This window comes from Poecilia reticulata, chromosome 3, assembly GCF_904066995.2.
Source record: "Poecilia reticulata chromosome 3, P_reticulata-male-v2, whole genome shotgun sequence".
Lineage (NCBI taxonomy): Eukaryota > Metazoa > Chordata > Actinopteri > Cyprinodontiformes > Poeciliidae > Poecilia > Poecilia reticulata.
In genome coordinates, this window is record NC_088832.1 from 3,541,492 (window position 1) to 3,548,732 (window position 7,241).

The following is a 7,241-nucleotide window of genomic DNA, read 5'->3' on the forward strand; positions in this document are numbered from 1 at the left end:
ACACAGACACACTTAAGTAGAACAGGTTGGCTGTCTGACATCATTTAGCTACACCTTAATCATAAAATACCTCTGAATTGATGGGGAGTGAATCCAGGACTGAATCTGTCTCGTTTGGGACACTGGTTGTCATCTGATCCTGGTCATTTTCAGCTCTGACCTGAAATAGAAAATAAATAAAAGTCAACACCATATTCCCTTTGACTTATTTACGGAGATATCCTCAATTAAGTGATGGTGCCCTATGACAGCAAACACCCATGAAAGGTAACTAGTTTTAAACCCAGCCAAAATGTTTGGTAAAGTCAAAATAAAAAAACAAATTCTGTACCTGTTCTGTGTTGTCAGTTGTAGAAGTTGAATGAGTACAGTCAGGACTTTGAGACATTTCTTTCTCCAACTCCTGTGAAAAAGAAGAAAGAATGATTACTTTTTCCCCACAGAAGAATTTCTGCGATGTTGTAGAAACAATAGTTTGATGTTTGACCAAAGCGTTTTGAATTCTGGAAGAAGCTTGACAGACGAACTCTTAAGAAACAAGTAGAATGATAGCAAACTTTAACAAATATTCAAAATGTTATAATTTCAGCAGCACTGACCAAATTGAAGTCTGATTCTGTGGTTAAATTAAAGTAAATTTCACCAAAATGTAATGTATTTTCTTTAACTATTAAGAAATTTAAATCTTTATTCTCCCAATATGTTTTGGGATGCCAAGTCAACATATATCAGAGGACAAACCAATATTAACAACCTCACAAGAACCAAAACAAATGTTTTTATCAATTCAATAACGCCAGGTCCCCATATATAATATGGTCCTCCTGTATCACATTGGGGCAGTTGACCATGAAACACACACATACACACACTGAGCTTACCACACTGAGCTTACAAACTGAAAACCATGACATGAGACTGTCCTTACAAACCAATGTCTTTATAAACCACATGGCAATCAGGTCCACACACAGACACACTTAAGTAGAACAGGTTGGCTGACTGACATCATTTAGCTACACCTTAATCATAAAATACCTCTGAATTGATGGGGAGTGAATCCAGGACTGAATCTGTCTCGTTTGGGACACTGGTTGTCATCTGATCCTGGTCACTTTCAGCTCTGACCTGAAACAGAAAATAAATAAAAGTCAACACCATATTCCCTTTGACTTATTTACGGAGATATCCTCAATTAAGTGATGGTGCCCTATGACTGTAAACACCCATGAAAGGTAACTAGTTTTAAATCCAGCCAAAATGTTTGGTAAAGTCAAAATAAAAGCCCAACTTCTGTACCTGTTCTGTGTTGTCAGTTGTAGAAGTTGAATGAGTACAGTCAGGACTTTGAGACGTTTCTTTCTCCAACTCCTGTGAAAAAGAAGAAAGAATGATTACTTTTTCCCCACAGAAGATTTTCTGTGATGTAGCAGAGAAAATAGTCTGATGGTTGACTTAAGTATTTCGAATTCTGGAAACTGCGTAAATACTATCATACTGTAATTATTTATTATACATTTGTGGGCAACTGGTTAATTTGCACAGCAAAGTCTTGTACAGTCAGCCATCTATTCTTGTGAAAAGAAAGGTAAAACAAAGGAGGTTCAGGTTTAAATCATCATTATTAGCGCATTTCTTAAATGAACATAATCTTAAGATTCATAAATTTTGATTTTTTTAGTACCTTGAGTCGCCATGGCCAGTCTGAGTCCCCATAATTGTACGTAATCTCTTCTCCCTGATTGATATCTCGAGTTGCAAATAAACACAAATGTGGCTTCTGTTGCACAGTCAGATACTTCATTTTGGTATTTGGGCTGATATTGTCATCGTTTATAAGCCTTCCAAGAGAGCCATCTTCTTTTGCTGCATCAACACTGCAAATATATAACATTGCATTTTAAATATAAACATATTCATTTACATATATGCCATTCTAATTAGACTTCTGATACAAACATACTCACCACCAGAGTTTTCCATTAAAGTAGAATTCAAACAAGAAAACTTTAAGGTTGTCATGGTAAATTTTCTGTCTCCTCTCACATTCCTCTTTACTTATCAGTTCACCTCGATACTCACACAGAAAGTCTCCTTTCTGAAAAGAGGTTGTGGCAAAAATACCACGGCCTAATGAAGAAAGCAAAAATAATAGTAGAAAGAGTAAACAATGTATAAAGGATTGACTGTAATTAAACCACCCCTCAAAAATACCCATACCTTTAAAGGCATTGATGTACTTGACGTCAAGCCCCACTTTGTCCGTTTTGGTATCAATATATTATTTGGCATCTTCCTTCGGTTTTATGTGTCTTTGCCTCTGCATGTTTTACTGGCATGTATGAAAAGTTATAACAGTCAAATAAGGAATTACAGGCTTCTTTATAATTCCTACAAGCTTTAAAGCTAAAAAATAAATTATCACTATGGAAACATGTTATACATGCAAGACACATACCTCAGATAAAACACCAACACTATAATTTATTTAATCACTGATTTAAAAAAGTGCTTTACCATCTACAAATAGTTCATACAATGATCAGTGTTCAATATATTGAGGTTCATCCAGTAGTACAGCCTTACAAGAACACTTGAGCCATAATTTGAGGAAAAAGGGTGGTTTTTTTACACAAATGAATTTTGTTAAGCCCTATTCATCTTTTAGTCAGTCCTCCAGATACAATCCCCTCCAACTTTTAAATGCATCTCTGCCTCAACACACCTAAATCAAATAATGAGGTCAGAAATCTGGAGAATTTGGCTGCATGTGAGGTTATTCAGCTAATTAAGGTACAAATACACATTTAAAAATTGAAGAACGACTATGTTTGCCTGAATTTGAGGACTCCTGGTTTACACTTTCAGTATTTAAGTTGCTGAAGTCAGCGAAGTGATTACAGTACACAGCTTTAAAGCCATCGGTGCACCTGCCCTATTGCATCCATTTATTCAAACATTCAACAATTAGTGCTTTTCTAAAAGATTAACAAGTTTCACAGAAACCTGTGGGTTTACTTCTTATTAATTTCCTGCTTGCTCTTCAGCAGGACCGATGGCAATCAAGCTTAACGAGCTTAACAAGCAGAATGTCACTAAGCAGTTAGCTAACATAAAGCAAGCAATTTGCCAATATCGTTAAATATAGTGATGAAAACCTTAGTCTATCACCCAGTTTTTACCACTAAAAGCTAAGTGGTACCTGTTTGGGATATGGTACCACACAGATACCATCTACTCCAAACATCGTCAACTTGTCAAACACGTTTCGTCTAGCTACGAAGCTAGCTCTCCTAGTCAAGCTAGTCTCTTACTTTAAAACACTCGGAATAAAAACTATACTGCTTCAGGTAGGTCTTTTCAGTCATAAAAGTATACATATCTAAGTTACTTGATGTAAATATCCAAAATACGTTGGTTAGCTTTCATGTCACCTAAATTAAAATCTAAAATAATTCATTTTGCTCAAAAATCTCTTACATTTGCAGTTATTTACTTGCAAATAACTTTATCTAGGCAAAATGTATTTTTAATTTACAATTTATGCTTACCTGTGCAGAGTTATTCCACCAACATGTCCATATTGAGAGCTGCGGCTTCAAATGGGGATTTAATTTTTAAAAACCTGGCGTCTGGGACTGTTTGGTAATCAGACACGCCCACAAGTTTTTTTCAGCCAATCAGATGATGACCGGCTAAAAGCGCGCGTAGTGTATGGAAAATGTGTGTAAAAGTACAATTCATACACACCGCCGCTTGAAATCAGGCAGCGCTGTGTTATACACTGGAATACACAAATCTCAGGTCACATGGTATAAAAGGACAATTAAAGAAAGTGAGATATCACGCTGTTTATTCACTGAAAAGTACAAATATATGGTCCACATCATGCAAAAACTGGCATAGTTGCTATAAAACTTTAGATTTATGAGAAAAAGTGTTGTTTAGATACTCAAAATTTTAAATACACTCCTTGATTTATGAGGACATCAGCATTGACCCTTAGGTCCGCGTAACGTAAGTGCGTATTCAGGTCAAAAGGCAGGCTAAACCACGTATACCAACGCACACACACACACACACACACACACACACACACACACACACACACACACACACACACACACACACACACACACACACACACACACCGAGGATTACAGTTTTTAACCCATATTTCCTCCAGATCATTTGGTATTTTCCACGCTTAATCCCACTCAGCAGCGGTTCGCTGGTTAACGAATTCAACATAAAGACAGGCGAATATTACACAAGCCTAGTTTATTAACTATACCTAGTGCTAACATTAGCTAGCACAATATACTACCTGGGATCGCGGCAGACAAAATATGTGACTGTCATTATAAATTGTGTAAGATTTCTTCTTTGAAACCAGATGGACACTTTAGCAGCTGCTAAACGGTGTAATTTTATGAAGATTACTTACCTTCACATTCTGTGTCCCGTCACCGAGCCCTGCAGTTCGGACACAGTTCTGAGATCTCAGGGAATCATCCGCTTTAGTCTATGGAGAGCCATTTCAGCCAAAATAAAATAAATAACTAAATGGGTGAAATAAATAAAAAATTAGTAAAATAAATAAAGAAAAGAAGTGAAATAAATATAAAATTAGTTAAATAAATAATTTAGCTTTTTCATTAACCCAATTTCATTTATTTTTCATATTATCAATTTCACCATTTCCCTTTTTTCATGTATCTATTTTTCATTAATCTATTTTTAATTTAGCTATACACTTTTTACCAAATGCTCCTTCCTCTACTTTTGTGTAATTTCTTATTCAGCTACTTTTGACTTTGAGTAAAAACATGTTGAAGTGCTACTGTTATTCCTGGAGTATAAATTGTGGGTCCTCTGTCCACCTCTAAGGAACAGTAACCAAATGTTAAGGCACATATGTTGACCAAAAACAGGCAAACTAAGGTGGGCAAGTTATACATCCACAAAGAAATACATAAATTAATAGTCATATTTACTTTATATGCATGTGGGCCACACTTGGCACACCTCAGGGATGTAACCAAGAGAGGCAAAGATTGTAGCAGGAGTTCAGCTTTTATTCATTCTCCATTCTGTACCCTCACTAAAGGTCACTGTATTCAGGTTGTCTGTTTACAAAGGTAAAATAACGGCGATCGACTCTAAAACTCTCCTACCTTTTTACTGTCTTTAATCACCTGTTGGGCCATTAATTTGAAGACGTTTTGTTGATTTTATCCTTAATAAGATGTATTGGATCAGAGGACGTGCTGGTCTCAACATCCTGGAGACGTTCAGTTTGTCACCTACTGCCGAGATCAACTCAAAACTTTCCGCGATCGTAACTGAGCCCTATTGATTAAATATGACTGTAGTTGGAAAACAAACATCAGCGTTAGTAGCTTACCGTGTAACGTCTGGGCAACCGGAGGATCCTGGACGGACAGCAGCGGTGCATGTCTGAAAGATGGCCTCCGACGAAGATCTCCAAGGCTCTCCACTCTCATTCTTTCAGCTTGATGCTCCATAGAGCTGCCTCTGGATATTGCAGTTCACTTACGATGTACAGTAAAGTTGCTCCTTATAGTTGGATCACAGCTGGTTGCTACGAAGGTGTCCCGAACCTTCAATCGAAACCCAACTTCAGCGGCCGCTTCGTTCAAACTATAAAAACTCCTGACGGTGAAGCTCTGAGTCCATGAGAGCCGCCAACTAAAACACGTTCTGTCTGAGCGGCCACACGAGAACTAAAGTCAGGAGTAATAACACTATTTTCTAATGAAGTTAATGAGCTTCAGCTTATTGATAACCCGTTAGTAGGTCGCCATCTTTCTTGAAGCAAAGTATGGGTGTGACGCTAACCAACCAATTGGGGAAGTGACATGCCTCTCCTCATTTGCATTTATTTTTTCTAAGTTTTGCGGGGAAATAGAATGTGATAAATAAGAAAATAAGAAAATACTAAATGTATAAAGAAAATGGGAAAATGGGAAAAGTAAAGCTTTTTCAAACAAATGTTGAATGAAAAATGGATAAAAGAAAAATGGGTAAATAAAAAAGGGATATATGAGAAATTGATTAATGAAACTGGGAAATAGAAAATCAGGTTAATGGAAAAAGGAAATCAAAAAATGGTTAAAATAAAAAATAGATTAATGAAAAATGGGTAAATAGATAAAGGGATAAATGAAAAATGGACAAATGAAAAATAGATTAATGAAAAATAGATAAATGAAAAAGAGAAATTGAGAAATTGATAATCTGAAAATTAAATAAATGAAACTCTTGGGTTAATAAAAAGGGAAATTGAAAAGTGGTTAAATGAAAAATAAATTAATGAAAAATGGGTAAATGGATAAATGAAAAATAGCTAAATAAGAGTGAAATTGATCATATGAAAAATAAAGAAATGAAAAATTGGGTTAATGAAAAATCTAAATTAAAAAATGGTAAAATAAAAAATAGATGAAAAATGGGTAAATGAAAATTAGGTTAATGAAAAATAGATACATGAAAAAATGGAAATAGTGAAATTAATAATATGAAAAATAAATAAATGAAATATTGGGTTAATGAAAAAGCTAAATTATTTATTTAACTAATTTTGTATTTATTTCACCCATTTATTGATTTATTTAATTTTGGCTGAAATGGCTCTCCATATTAGTCAGCGCTAACCAATCGGAACACGTCTTACATTGCTCGTCCTTAAGCCCCGCCCAGAATGTTCATGTGAGATTCGCAAGCAAATAAAGTTGAATTCAACCAAAAAAACAGGAGCATCAACTCAACCAAAAAATTCTCATATGCAAAATTTGTGATTTCAATAAAACAAATCTCCTTTAAACATTTTTTTGTTTTGTAAAAAATTATTTTTATGATTAAAAAGTTTTTAAAAAATGTTTGTTTGACAGTAATTTTTTTTGGATTGCTTAATTGTGAAACAAATCTTACTCCATAGAAACGGCACTGACAGCAACTCTTTAAACCATTCAGACTACGACCACAACAGAGACACAATCAAAACTGTCAGATGACTGATTACCCCGCGATAATAACTCAGAAATAGTCTAAAGAGTTTGTATGTATTTTTATTTATTTCCTACTTACGGAAAGTTTCTGTTTATATCATAGGTTTGTTCTTCCTTTCTATACCAAAGAAAAAGATATGAAACGTCAGATATTTCACAACGAGATATTACATGGAAATCCCGTACATAACCTTGTATTAAATCAGAAAG

At 35.0% G+C, this 7,241-nt stretch overlaps 1 long non-coding RNA gene across 2 annotated transcripts; it reads right to left on the bottom strand.

Moving 5' to 3' along the window:
• Positions 1–273: 273 nt before the first annotated feature.
• LOC145551044 (uncharacterized) lies at positions 274–2,589 on the bottom strand. Of its 2 annotated transcripts, XR_014086808.1 has the most exons (4): positions 2,221–2,586; positions 1,968–2,130; positions 1,685–1,877; positions 274–1,371 (listed from the first exon to the last, which is right to left on the bottom strand). It is a non-coding gene; the product is annotated as an uncharacterized LOC145551044 (long non-coding RNA). The 2 variants fall into 2 exon arrangements; XR_014086807.1 differs by lacking the exon at positions 274–1,371 and having other exon boundaries at positions 1,535–1,877; positions 2,221–2,589.
• Positions 2,590–7,241: the final 4,652 nt, after the last annotated feature.